The sequence below is a fragment of the Zootoca vivipara genome, chromosome Z1 (assembly GCF_965207765.1).
Source record: "Zootoca vivipara chromosome Z1, rZooViv2.hap1.1, whole genome shotgun sequence".
In the NCBI taxonomy this organism is placed as follows: domain Eukaryota; kingdom Metazoa; phylum Chordata; class Lepidosauria; order Squamata; family Lacertidae; genus Zootoca; species Zootoca vivipara.
The window spans coordinates 70672666-70685629 of NC_142583.1; the positions used below are offsets into that span (position 1 = coordinate 70672666).

Consider the following 12964-nt stretch of genomic DNA (forward strand, 5'->3'; position numbering starts at 1 on the left):
GCTACTTCAGGTATATTAAGGTAATTGTTCCTACCAGAGAAGAATAGCAGAAGAAGTTGATGGACTGTGCTGAAATGGTGAAAATGACCGGAGGAAACAGAAATCAGGAAGACCAAAATTTTAATAAGGAATGGGGGAAATTTATAACCATTGTAAACAGTTAAAATTGTTAGTAGGATTGGAATATCACTTGTAGTTTAAGGGTGAATTCTGGACACAATGGAGATGTAAAAGATTTGGCTCATCAAAAAAGATGCAGGGGGAAATGATTAATAAAAGGACCCACAAATGGGAGGAGGGAAGTCCAGGAGATTCCTTGGAACCTGGTTTTTATGATCTATGTTTGATATTTCACTGTAAACTTTTAGTTTGAAAAACCAAATTTTTAAGGTACTTGTCCAATAACCTCCCACAACAAGTGGGGATTCTCAATGTGTAAATCCCACAAATTAATTAAAAAATTGTGAGCCTGGTTGAGTTTGGATGTAGAGAAGCTCCAGGGTTTAACCAGGACCCAGCTGAGAAACGCCTGGCACAGCAACACAGGTGACGCTAACAGAGATTGTAAAAGATGTTCCTGAGATTGACAAGCAGTTAGAAGCCAGGGATAAGTGATAATGTATTTGGGAAATATTTCAAAGCTGAATACAGAACGCTGACCTAGATGGACCTTGATCTGATCCAAGAAGGCAATCATTGCAGAATGTGCACTTGTCAAACTGTCCTGCAGCTACGAGCAGAATACGAATCATCATTCTGCAAAGTGGAACCTACCGGCTGCCCGCTAAGAGACACCCATTCGGCTCACATTTCCATGCTGGCCTGCTTAGCTCACCCTCGCTGAAACAAAACGCAAATTGGGAGGCACTCATCCTTTGAAAGTCACACAGCGCTGAATTTTGCAATGCAGCTCTCAAGGGAAAAGAAGTGTGGTCCAAAAGCAAGCGTCATTTTAGGCACGTCCAATTGATGTGCGATAGCCAACGTGCACTGGCAGAGGAAGGGGGTGCGGTGGGTGCGGTGGGTGCGGCTTGCCCCGGGTGTCATCCCTGAGGGAGATGACATCGCCCCCGCCCCCCTGGGACGCTTGCTGTGGGCGGCGCCCACCTTGGGATGCTTGCCCTGCCCCTGAGGGCAGCTAGCCTGCGGGCGGCTAACCCCGCCCTCGGGTGCACGGCATGTGTACCGCTCCAGGTGCTGAAGCAGCTAGCTCTACCTGTGCCAACGTGCAGGTCCTTTTGGACCCAGAAGAAGGCAGAACAGGGGTGTCCTGGGTGCAGGGATTGAACCCGGGATCCTTTGCATGCAAAGAAGATGCGCAACGGCTCAGTCTCACCCTTCCCCACCAGAGATTTCAGAATCTCTGGAGGCTTTCAGAAAGGCCGTGCAACTGTTCCTCTCCACCACCAGCCCATGACGGTTACAAAGATTAGGGGGGAAATCCTCTTAAATATTAGGACAGCTGGATGCTAAACCTTAACTAGATTGCCCCAAGGAAGTAACAATACCCTCATCAGTGGAGACTATGAAGTGGGATTTTGTGTGTTGCATGCTTTAGGTACAGTATTGGGTTCCCTGCCTTGGGCTGCAGGGATTGGACTCAGATTAGTTTCCCAAAAATGGCAGCATCATTTTGGTGTGTGTGTGTGTGTGCGCGCGCTTGTTTCTGGAATCTGCCGTCCTTGACTCCTCCACAGCTGCTTAGGAGACCTAAACTGGCAACCATCTGTCTCAAGACGCAATGGAATGCACCTCAGGGGGTGAAGTCAAGCCACTGCCTTAGCAGCACCAAAGTCACTTCCCTGGGGCGAAAGTCTGGGCAGGGTGTATGGAGGTCTTAGGGAAGCGGGTGGCACTGTGGTCGAAACCACCGAGCCTCTTGGGCTTGCCGATCAGAAGGTTGGCAGTTCGAATCCCCGCAACGGGGTGAGCTCCCATTGCCCTGTCCCATCTCCTGCCAACCTAGCAGTTCGAAAGCACGCCAGTGCAAGTAGATAAATAGGTACCGCTGCGGCGGGAAGGTAAACGACATTTCTGTGCGCTCTGGCACTCCTCACAAGTGTCCTGTTGTGCCAGAAGTGGTTTAATCCTGCTGGCCACATGACCCATAAAGCTGTCTGTGGACAAACACCGGTTCCCTCAGCCTGAAAGCGAGAATAGTGCCGTAACCCCATAGTCGCCTTTGACTGGACTTAACCATCCAGGGGTCCTTTACCATTGCCTTTTATGGAGGTCCTGGGCTGCCCAGACAACAGGACCCCCCTCTCAGCCTTGCTGATGTGGTCGAAAGGAAAGCAGAGCAATACTTTTGGCACCAGCTGGGCTGTAAGAATTGCCAGAAGGAGGCATACAAGGTGCGACCCAACCGTCTTAGGGACTCCACTCTGGATTTGTGTAAAAAAAATTCCTTAGACTTTGCTTCTCCCAAAGATGTCCCTCAAAGCAGTGGGTATTTATGATCAGAGTTTTCCTTCTTCTAGATGGGCTACCTTCCCAGGTTGACAAGCCCCACCTGCCTGCAGAACTGAATAGAACCTGGATATCCAGCAGAGTGCATTGCGTGATCCATACTTCCTGCTTCTGGGTCTGCCTTTTGTAAGTCTCTTTTAGGCTCCGGTTCAAAGTTCATGGTCTGCTCTCAACTCCCCGGGTGGTCTAAAGCAAGTTCCTACTCTTTCAGCCACTTTCACCTACGATACATGGACAGCACCACTCTACCTCCTAGGGCAGTTGTATAAGGATGGTTGAGATAATGTACACTAAGAGCTGTGTGCCACATAACCCCTAGGTACATATGTGTTATATGTAGGGCTGCCTCTGAAGACTGTTTGGTGCAAAATCTGGCAGCCAGGTTGGTCACCGGGGCAAGACGGTTTGAGCATCTTACACCAATCCTCGCTCAACTGTACTAGCTGCCAATTAGTTTCTGGGCCCAATTCAGAGTGCTGATTGTGACCTATAAAGCCTTAAATGGCTCAGGACTGCAATAACTTGAGGACCGCCTCTCTCCATATGAACCTACGGTATGCGGACCCTGAGATCGAGGTCCAGCGGGTGGCAACACAAAAACAGGGCCTTTTCTGATGTGGCTCCCCGTGTGTGGAATGCTCTCTCCAGGGAGGCTCACCTGGCACCTTCATCATACATCTTTAGGTGCCAGGTGAAAAGTTTCCTGATTAATATTCTATGGACTTCTAAATGTATTTGTGGGAGGAGGAGTTATAGTTTTGTTTTGTTTATGTTTTGACTCTCTATTTTGTGCTTTCCTCCTGTTTTTTGATCTTGTGAAATGCCCCGAGATCTTTGGATGAAGGGCGGTCTATAAATTTAATAAATAATAATAATAAGTTATTGTTATGATTTATTAAATTTGTTACAGTAATCACTTTATCATGCCCAAGGCAACCCAAACTGACATAATAATAATAATAATAATAATAATAATAATAATAATAATAATAATAATAATAGGTAAAGGACCCATGGACAGTTAAATCTAGTCAAAGGTGACTATGGGGTTGCAGCACTCATTTCCGCTTTCAGGGCAAGGAAGGCGGAGTTTGTCCACAGACAGCTTTCTTGGTCATGTGGCTGGCAGGACTTAACTGCTTCTGGCACAACAGAACACCATGACAGAAACCAGAGTGCACGGAAACACCATTTACCTTCCCACTGCAGTGGTACCTATTTATCTCCTCGCACTGGTGTGCTTTCAAACTGCTAGGTTGGCAGGAGCTGGGACAGGGCAATGGGAGCTCACCCTGTTGTGGGGATTCGAACTGCCGACCTTCCGATCAGCAAGCCCAAGAGGCTCAGTGGTTAGACCACAACTCCACCTATAATAATAATAATAATACACCCAAACCAAACAACTGCAAAGCATTATTATTATTATTTTCCTGGAAATCTGGAATAAAAGCAGCACCTTTGCAGGTGGGGTGATGGGGAAGCAGCATGAATAATAAAATAAAATCTGTTTTATGTATGCACTAGATATTGTTCTGCGCTGCTCCACTTCTTCCAGCTGTGTTCGGAGGGAAAGAAATGACCATTCAGTTGACATATCTCCTCCCGGGAGTGCACATTTCTGTTTCATCTTTAATAAATAACTGATTTTAAATTAAACCGAGTGGCGTCTTATTTGTTTGCAATGTAGCAGAGCGGTGGCTTTCAAACTGTGGCCTGGGGGAGCTTGTGAAGGTGGGTCTGTTGTGATCAGGTGTTGTGAGCAAACTGCACTGGAAGACGACTTGCTTTCAGCTTCCAGTCTTATCTCCTGCAATGGGAAGCCCTGCGACTGGGAAGGAAACAGAGCAGGAGGAAGGGGAGGCTGAGGGTCTCAGGTTCTGTCCAAAATATCTTGGAAAGGGAAAGAAGAGAAATTCAACTCAGCTGGCATTTGAAGCCAAACAGATGAAATTTGCACTTTCAGAAATGAAACAAGAACCTGAAACACAGCCCTCCTTTGAAATTCACACTTCTCCAGTTTTTGCAATGCAGTTCTGCAGCCAACCAATGTTTTCAAAAATGCATGCATGCCAAGTTATCCCTTTTTTACAGGGATTTTCCCTTATGCTGAATAGGCTTCCTCGCGAGAAAAGCGAAAACTTGGCAGCTATGGTCACCACCTGGCAGAGCCACTGCCAGCCAAAGCCGGCCTGATAGGCTATATGGACCAGATGGTCTGAGACAATCAGCTTCATACAGAAGTGATAATTATTTATTTGATTCATTGGTACATTGGCTTTATTACTTGGATGCAGGAATTGAGGGGATGCTCAAAGAGCACCCATTAATGGTTCCTCGTCACCCTGGGAAAAAGGGACAAGTGGGGTGCCACAGGGTTCTGTCATGGGCCCGTTGCTTTTCAAAGTCTTTATAAATGAATTGGGCCCAAGCTAACAAAACGAATTTCAACAGGAACAAATGTCAAGTTCTGCACTCAGTCGGGAAGAACCAGTTGCACCAATATAAGATGGGCGACACCTGGCTTACTAGCAGTACATGTAAAAACGATCTAGGGGTCTTTGTAGGCCACAAGTTGAATGATGCAGTAGCAAAACAACAACAACAACAACAACAACAACAACAACAACAACAACAACAAACCCTCATGCTATTCTAGGCTGCATTAACAGATGTCTAGTGTCCAGATGTCTAGTGTCGAGATGGCTGGACAGTGTTCTTGAAGCTACAAACATGAGTTTGACCAAACTGCGGGAGGCAGTGGAAGACAGGAGTGCCTGGCATGCTATGGTCCATGGGGTCATGCAGGGCCGTCTTAAGCCCACCCAGCCCTCTGGCGCTAGGTCCCTCCAGCGCCCCCCTCCAGAGTCTCTCCAAGGGCCCGGGAGTGCAAAGCGGACCGCGGCAGCAGCGGGAGGCCACCTTCGAGGACTCCGTGCTGCGCCTCCTTCTCATTTCCCCATCGCTGGGTTCCGCTCAGTCAAGCTTCGCCACCAGCACGCGCACCGCGGGACCAGCAAGAGCTGCTTGGGCGCTGTGCGCACGCTGGTGGCGAAGCTCGACTGAGTGGAACCCAGCGCTGGGGAAACGAGAAGGAGGCGCAGCGCGGAGTTCTCAGAGAAGGAGCACAGTCCTGACCAGATCGCCGGAACCCTGCGCTCACTTGGCGCCCTTCCAGCGCCCAGTGCAGTGGTTCTCTGTGCCACTAGCCTCTATGGCTAGGACGGGCCTGGGGTCACGAAGAGTCGGACACGACTAAACGACTAAACAACAACAACAACAAAGTGTCCAGATCAAGGGAAGTCTTAGGACCACTCTATTCTGCCATGGTCAGAGCACACCCGGAATACTGTGTTAAATTCTGGGCACCACAATTTAAGGAGGATTTTGACAAGCTGGAATGTGAGCAGAGGAGAACGACTGAGATGAGCAAGGGTCTGGAAACCAAGCCTTATGAGGAAAGATTGAAGGAGCTGGGTATGTTTAATCTGGAAAAGAGGAGACTGAGAAGAGATATGATAGCTATTGGAGGCGGATGCTGGTGAATAATAATAATAATAATAATAATAATAATAATAATAATAATAATAATAATAATAATATATTTATACCCCGCCCATTTATACCCCAGCCACTCCGGGCGGCTTCCAACAAAATATTAAAATACAATTGTCAAACATTAAAAGCTTCCCTAAACAGGGCTGCCTTCAGATGTCTTCTAAAAGTCTGGTAGTTCTTTTTTCTCTTTGACATCTGGTGGGAGGGCGTTCCACAGGGTGGGTCGCACGGCACAGTGCCTCTGGGGTGCCACAGAGGGTGCTGCAACTATGTTGTAGAATGGAAGGTGAGAGGCGGGGGCAAGAACTGAATTTTGGCATCCCATGGGCCACAGCTGAATTTTGAAGCATCAAGGCCTGCTACTGTAGCTGTCTTCAAATATCTTAACAGCTGTCACATAGAAGATGAAGTTTCTTCTGTTCCAGAGGGTAGGACCGAAACTTCTTTTTAAAAAACGATTTCACCAAATATGGAGCAAGCTTGTTTTCTCCTGCTCTGGTGGGTAGGACCCGAACCCATGGCTTCAAGTTCGAAGAAAGGAGATGCTGACCGTAAGAGGTGTCTGACAATGGAACAAACTCCCACAACAGTTGGTGGACTCTCTTTCCTTGGAGGGTTTTAAGAAGAGGGGGGATGGTCATCTGCCATGCATGCTTTTGTTGAGATTCCTGCATTGCAGGGGGTTGGACTAGATGACCCTAGGGGCCTCCTTCCAACTCTACAGTCCCATGATTTCCATGAATATCATTTATATACTGCTTCATATTTCAAGAGAAACTTCTCAGCCAGCGGAAGGGTAGCCTTAGGTCCTCCAGAGGTAATTGCACTCCAACTCTTACCAGCCCCAACCGGCATGACTAATAGTCAGGAATGATGGGAGTTGTAGTTCAGCAACATCTGGGGTGCCACAGGCTCCCCACACCTGCTCTGAGGAGTTTACCCATCCCAACAAAAAAATCTCTCTCTAGGGAGGTATACGAAATACAATACAAATTGCACATTGCAGCGTCTAATGATCATAATTCTGTATGCGACATAATTATTAAGCAACGATAAATATTTTTAAACAGTGTTCCTAAGTAAAATAAATAAGGAACACAAAAGCAGCTCACATCAAGATACAAAGCCAAAGTGCAGGATAATTACAGGATCTACAGAATCGCATAAATATTACAAAAAACGCACACATGTAAGAGTACAATTGCCAAAGTCATTCAGATACCCCAGGGGTCAGGAATCCCAGGCTCAGCCACTGAATGTGGCCCTCCAAACCATTCTAGTTGGCCCTCAAAACTCTCCCCAGACCACAGATCCTTCTTTACACCCTCCTTGAGTGTTTCTGCCCGGCTGGAAATGTGGCTCTCTTTCCTTGGAGGTTTCTAAGAAGAAGGTGGATGGCCAGCTGTCATGGATGCCGTAGCCAAGGTTCCTGCGTTGCAGGGGGTTGGACTAGATGGCCCTTGGGGGTCTCTTGCAACTCTATGATTCTAGGGGACAAGCCGCTGGGAGAACAGTATGCTGGGCTCGATCCAGCATGCTCTTATTACATTCCTATGTTCCTGCAAACCAGGTTCTCCACGTGAACCAACCAGACACCCCAGATCATGCTCGAGAACCCTCCACAATCCCGAAGCATTTCTCAGACAGAGAATCCAACCTCTGAAAGGGTTGCCCAGAGGAAGAACATTTGGAAACTGCTGCAGTCGATTTCAGATTTCCGCTGGGGTCCCTCTGCCAGCCACACAGGTGGGCCGAGGCTCAAAGACCACCCTTGTGAGTGGCAGGGATAAGGTTTCACTAAGACACTGCCTCTGATCTTTGGAAAGGGAGCTCAGTGGATATGTTTGCAGCAGGTATAAAGAAAGCACGAAAGGCTGAGAGTCTGAGGTTGAAGATGTATTGATAAATGAAACCCGCTAATGGCGCCCTCCGGCCAAGAGCGTTGCTTCGGCAGAGAGAGCGGCAGGCCTGATATTTACCACCCTGCATGCCGATGCTTTATATTTATGTTGGAATTAAACCCTTCTGGCAACATGAACTGCAGTGTTCCAAATGCCCCGTCCTTTTATTTGGATGGGGGGGGATTCCTCCCCTCGAAGAAAAGCAATTGATAGGTTCCCCCCCCCCTGGTTGGAGCCATCCCTAGTTCACACCTCGAAGACCACAGTGGTATGGCAGGTAGAAACAGAACAGGTGAAGTTTCTCCATCAAGGCACCTCTGGGGTTGGGAAGCCTTTGTTTTAAAGGAAGGGCTGAAAGATGACCCGGGTTCATCTAGGTAGGGCCGAGGAAGACTCATAAAATCATAGAATCATAGAGTTGGAAGAGACCACAAGGGCCATCCAGTCCAACCCCCTGCCAAGCAGGAAACACCATCAAAGCATTCTAGAGCAGTGGTTCCCAATTGGTGGTCTGTGTGTGTGTCACATCTTCTGTTTCATTGTGACCGATTACCTCCCTCTCATAGGATGTGGACGGCACTGTGGTCTAAACCACAGAGCCTGGGACTTGCCGATCAGAAGGTTGGCGGTTTAAATCCCCATGACGGGGTGAGCTCCCATTGCTCGGTCCCTGCTCCTGTCCACCTAGCAGTTTGAAAGCACGTCGTGCAAGTAGATAAATAGGTACTGCTCTGGTGTTTTCGTGCGCTGCTCTGTTTTGCCAGAAGCAGCTTTGTCATGCTGGCCACATAACCTGGAAGCTGTCTGCGGACAAATGCCAGCTCCCTCGGCCTATAGAGCGAGATGATTGCCGCAACCCCAGAGTAATTTGCAACGGGACCTAACGGTCAGGGTTACCTTTACCTTTTTACCTCCCCCTCATATTTTATTCAAATTTATTGGCACCCCTGGACTGGGATGATGGAGGAGAACAGCCTGCCTGCCTGCCTGCCTGCCTGCCTGCCTGCCTGCCTGCCTGCCTGCCTCCCTCCCTCCCTCCCTCCCTTTCTTTCTTTCTTTCTTTCTTTCTTTCTTTCTTTCTTTCTTTCTTTCTTTCTTTCTTTCTTTCTTTCTTTCTTTCTTTCTATGTTGTCCTTTGCACTGACTCGTCATTTTCCCCTTCTGTTTTTAATTAGAAAGCTCCTGCCTTTGATAATTGTTTCCCAGCTTCCTGCGATGGAGAAAAGACCAGCCTACTTTCTAATGAGCACGGTTAGTAGAGGATTGCAAATCCGAGAATCCGAGAGACAGTTTTATTCAGTGACTGGAGTGTTAGACTAGGTCCTCCTGGTCTCACACTCTCAGCATAACCTGCCTCACAGGGTTTTTTCGAGAAGAAGAAGAAGAAGAAGAAGAAGAAGAAGAAGAAGAAGAAGAAGAAGAAGAAGAAGAAGAAGAAGAAGAAGAAGAAGACGGCTTATTCGCAATGGTTTTATCCATGTTCCTGTGTGCACTGGGGAAGGAGATGGGGGGGGGGGCGCAGAGGCACAAGTGAAACAAAACTGACTCAAGCTCCTTTTATTGATTTACAAAGCCCTGAACATGAGCCAATGAAGAATCACTGATATTTCAGTTCCACTTAAAAAAAAATAGATGAGAGGTTAATTCAGAACTCCAGTTTCAGAGGAGAAATTTGACAAAGGAGGCTTTGGAAGAACTTTTACCATTATGCTACTAGAAGAATACTAGAAGTCTAGTGTCCAGATCAGGGGAAATAATAGTACCACTCTATTCTGCCTTGGTCAGACCCGACCTGGAATATTGGGTCCAGTTCTGGGCACCACAATTTAAGAAGGATGTTGAGAAGCTGGAATGTGTGCAGAGTAGGGCAACCAAGATGATCAAGGGTCTGGAAACCAAGCCTTATGAGGAACAGTTGAGGGAGTTGGGTCTGTTTAGCGTGGAAAAGAGGAGTCTGAGAAGAGATATGAGAGCCATCTTCAAATATCTCAAGGGCTCTCTCATGTGGAAGAGGGAGCAAGTGTGTTCTCTCCTGCTCTGGAGGGTAGGACTCAAACTAATGGCTTCAAGTTGCAAGACAGGAGATTCCGACTAAACATCGGGATGAACTTTCCGACAGTAAGAGCTGTTTGACAGTGGAATAGACGCCCTTTAGAAGGGGGCAGACTCTCCATCATTGTAAGTTTTTAAGTTTAGGTTGAATGGCCACCTGTCATGGACGCTTTAGCTGAGATTTCTGTGTTGCAGGGGGCTGGACTAGATGACCCTTGGGGTCCCTTCCAGCTCTACGATTCTATGCCCACCTACATAACAACCTTTTCTCCCCCAAGTCTGTGCCGGGAAATTATTATTTTTTCAGAGTGCTGTCTCTTTTGTAACATACAGGGGTGTGATTGCCAGCTCCTTCCAGAGGCTGTGGAAGTTTGGTTGGTTTTTAAAACTTGCAAGCCAGCCAGTGTCCCTGACTCTCAGGGAGAGCATTTCTCCAAAAGGGGAGCTGAGAAGAACATTAAGGCGATGACACGCTGAGTACATTTGCTTTTGGCATCAGTGCTATCTCCTTGTTCCCACTCTAGTGTGAAAGTCCCTCATTAAGAGCTCCCCGGCAGCCATTCCCCAGGGACTCGTCCAAGCAGGGTCCTAAACACTTCAGCTCCTGCTCGCTGCATTCACGGCTCGCCCCTCCGGCATTTTTTGGTCCGCAATCAGCATGAAAAGAAGAGGAAGGTCACAAAGGGAGGAGAGGCTTTCAACCGAGTCAGGCCAGTGGCCCAGTTCACCCATTTCTGCTAATGGGCTTATGTCAGAGGTAGCTCAGCCCTTGGCCTGTGGGCCATATCAGGCCTCCGGTAATTTTATTTTTTTTGTAGGGGTGACCTTCTGTTATTTGACAGTGGAAAAGGTGGCAGTGATTCTTTTTTTTTAATGAAATGATTCTTTGCAACTTCCTCACTGTGGAACTCTCAGAAAGTGGAAGACCAGGAGACAGACATATCATAGAATCATAGAATCATAGAGTTGGAAGAGACCACAAGGGCCACCCAGTCCAACCCCCTGCCAAGCAGGAAACACCATCAAAGCATTCTTGACATATGCCTGTCAAGCCTCTGCTTAAAGACCTCCAAAGAAGGAGACTCCACCACACTTCTTGGCAGCAAATTCCACTGCCGAACAGTTCCTACTGTCAGGATGTTCTTCCTAATGTTTAAGTGGTGGAATCTTCTTTCTTGTAGTTTGAATCCATTGCTCCATGTCCGCTTCTCTGGAGCAGCAGAAAACAATCTTTCTCCCTCCTCTATATGACATCCTTTTATATATTCCACCTCCCTTTCTGTTCTAGAGACGAAAGGATCTTTCGACCAGCTGCAACTGGCTGGCTAGCTATGCTCTTTATTTCAGAATGCTAGACTATTTTACAAGGATTTTAGGATGGTATGTGATGCTTTAAAGGAGAGGGTTGTTTTTTTTCTTTCCCAGGGAGATGAAGGCTTAGGATTCATATTCAAATTGCTTGTCATAATTGCTCTGTCAACGCCATTATTATAGCATTCTTTAACTATTATTTCCTCCTCTCTGTACTATTCCCTCCTGGGCTGTTTGAGTGGATGTTTTTACTGTCCCTGTATTGTAGACCAACAATATTAATCCTCGTCTGTTCTTGAGTTGAGCATTGTGTGTCAATAAACTGTTTCATTCATTCCAGCCATACAGTAATCCTGAATCTGTGTTCTTTGGTTCAATTTTACTCACTTATCAGGGCACATTCAGGCCCAGATCTGCAGAAGCTGCTGATGCAACAGCTTCGTGGGGCTGCCCCTTGCTCTAACAGCTGCCAGGACACCTCCTCTCCTGCTAAGCACTTGCCCCTCTGGTTTTCTGCTAACATTGCTGAATTTGCTGGACAGCTCCCCTATGTGTCAGGGCTTAACCTGTCTGGGCTTTACCTGGCATCTCCAGGTAGAATCATAGAATCAGGTGATTTACATGTGGGTATGGTTCAGCCAAAATAGCACCGTGGGCCAAACAGAGATCTGGAAGTCATAGAATCATAGAGTTGGAAGAGACCACAAGGGCCATCCAGTCCAACCCCCTGCCAAGCAGGAAACACCATCAGAGCATTCTTGACATATGCCTGCCAAGCCTCTGCTTAAAGACCTCCAAAGAAGGAGACTCCACCACACTCCTTGGTAGCAAATTCCACTGCCGAACAGCTCTTACTGTCAGGAAGTTCTTCCTAATGTTTAGGTGGAATCTTCTTTCTTGTAGTTTGAATCCGTTGCTCCGTGTCCGCTTCTCTGGAGCAGCAGAAAACAACCTTTCTCCCTGCTCCATATGACATCCTTTTATATATTTGAACATGGCTATCATATCACCCCTTAACCTTCTCTTCTCCAGGCTAAACATACCCAGCTCCCTAAGCCGTTCCTCATAAGGCATAGTTTCCAGGCCTTTGACCATTTTGGTTGCCCTCTTCTGGACACGTTCCAGCTTGTCAGTATCCTTCTTGAACTGTGGTGCCCAGAACTGGACACAGTACTCCAGGTGAGGTCTGACCAGAGCAGAATACAGTGGTACTATTACTTCCCTTGATCTAGATGCTATACTCCTATTGATGCAGCCCAGAATTGCATTGGCTTTTTTTGTCTTTATCTCCTCTTTCATGTTCTACCACTTTTACCCAGGGGTACAGAGATAGTTTTTTTGGGGGGAACTCTCTTCCCTCACCCATCAATCTCAGAGTGGAAGTTCCTCACATGAGTGGCAAGAAGCGGCCACGACCGTTGGGGATACCATTGGAGATAGAACAGTCCACCTGTTGCCATTCTGCAGGAGAACTACCCAATAGACCTCACTTTGGAACAGCCTGCCAAATGATATAAGGGGAAGTCTTTTCGGCACCAGCTAAAAACATTCTCTGTTAGACAAGCCTTAGCAGATGTTCAGAAAGTTGCTGCGAGTTTTAATCTGTTTTTAGTCCAGTGTTGTCTTAACCTTTGGAAAGTTGATTTTTCTTATTGATAATTTTATAGCATCTTTTT

General features: G+C 47.2%; 1 protein-coding gene across 1 annotated transcript in view; it reads right to left on the reverse strand.

Annotated features, from left to right (window-relative positions):
- GFRA4 (GDNF family receptor alpha 4) overlaps positions 1-12964 on the reverse strand; it is a 190105-nt gene that overhangs the window by 36057 nt on the left and 141084 nt on the right. The gene's annotated exons all lie outside the window — the stretch shown is intronic.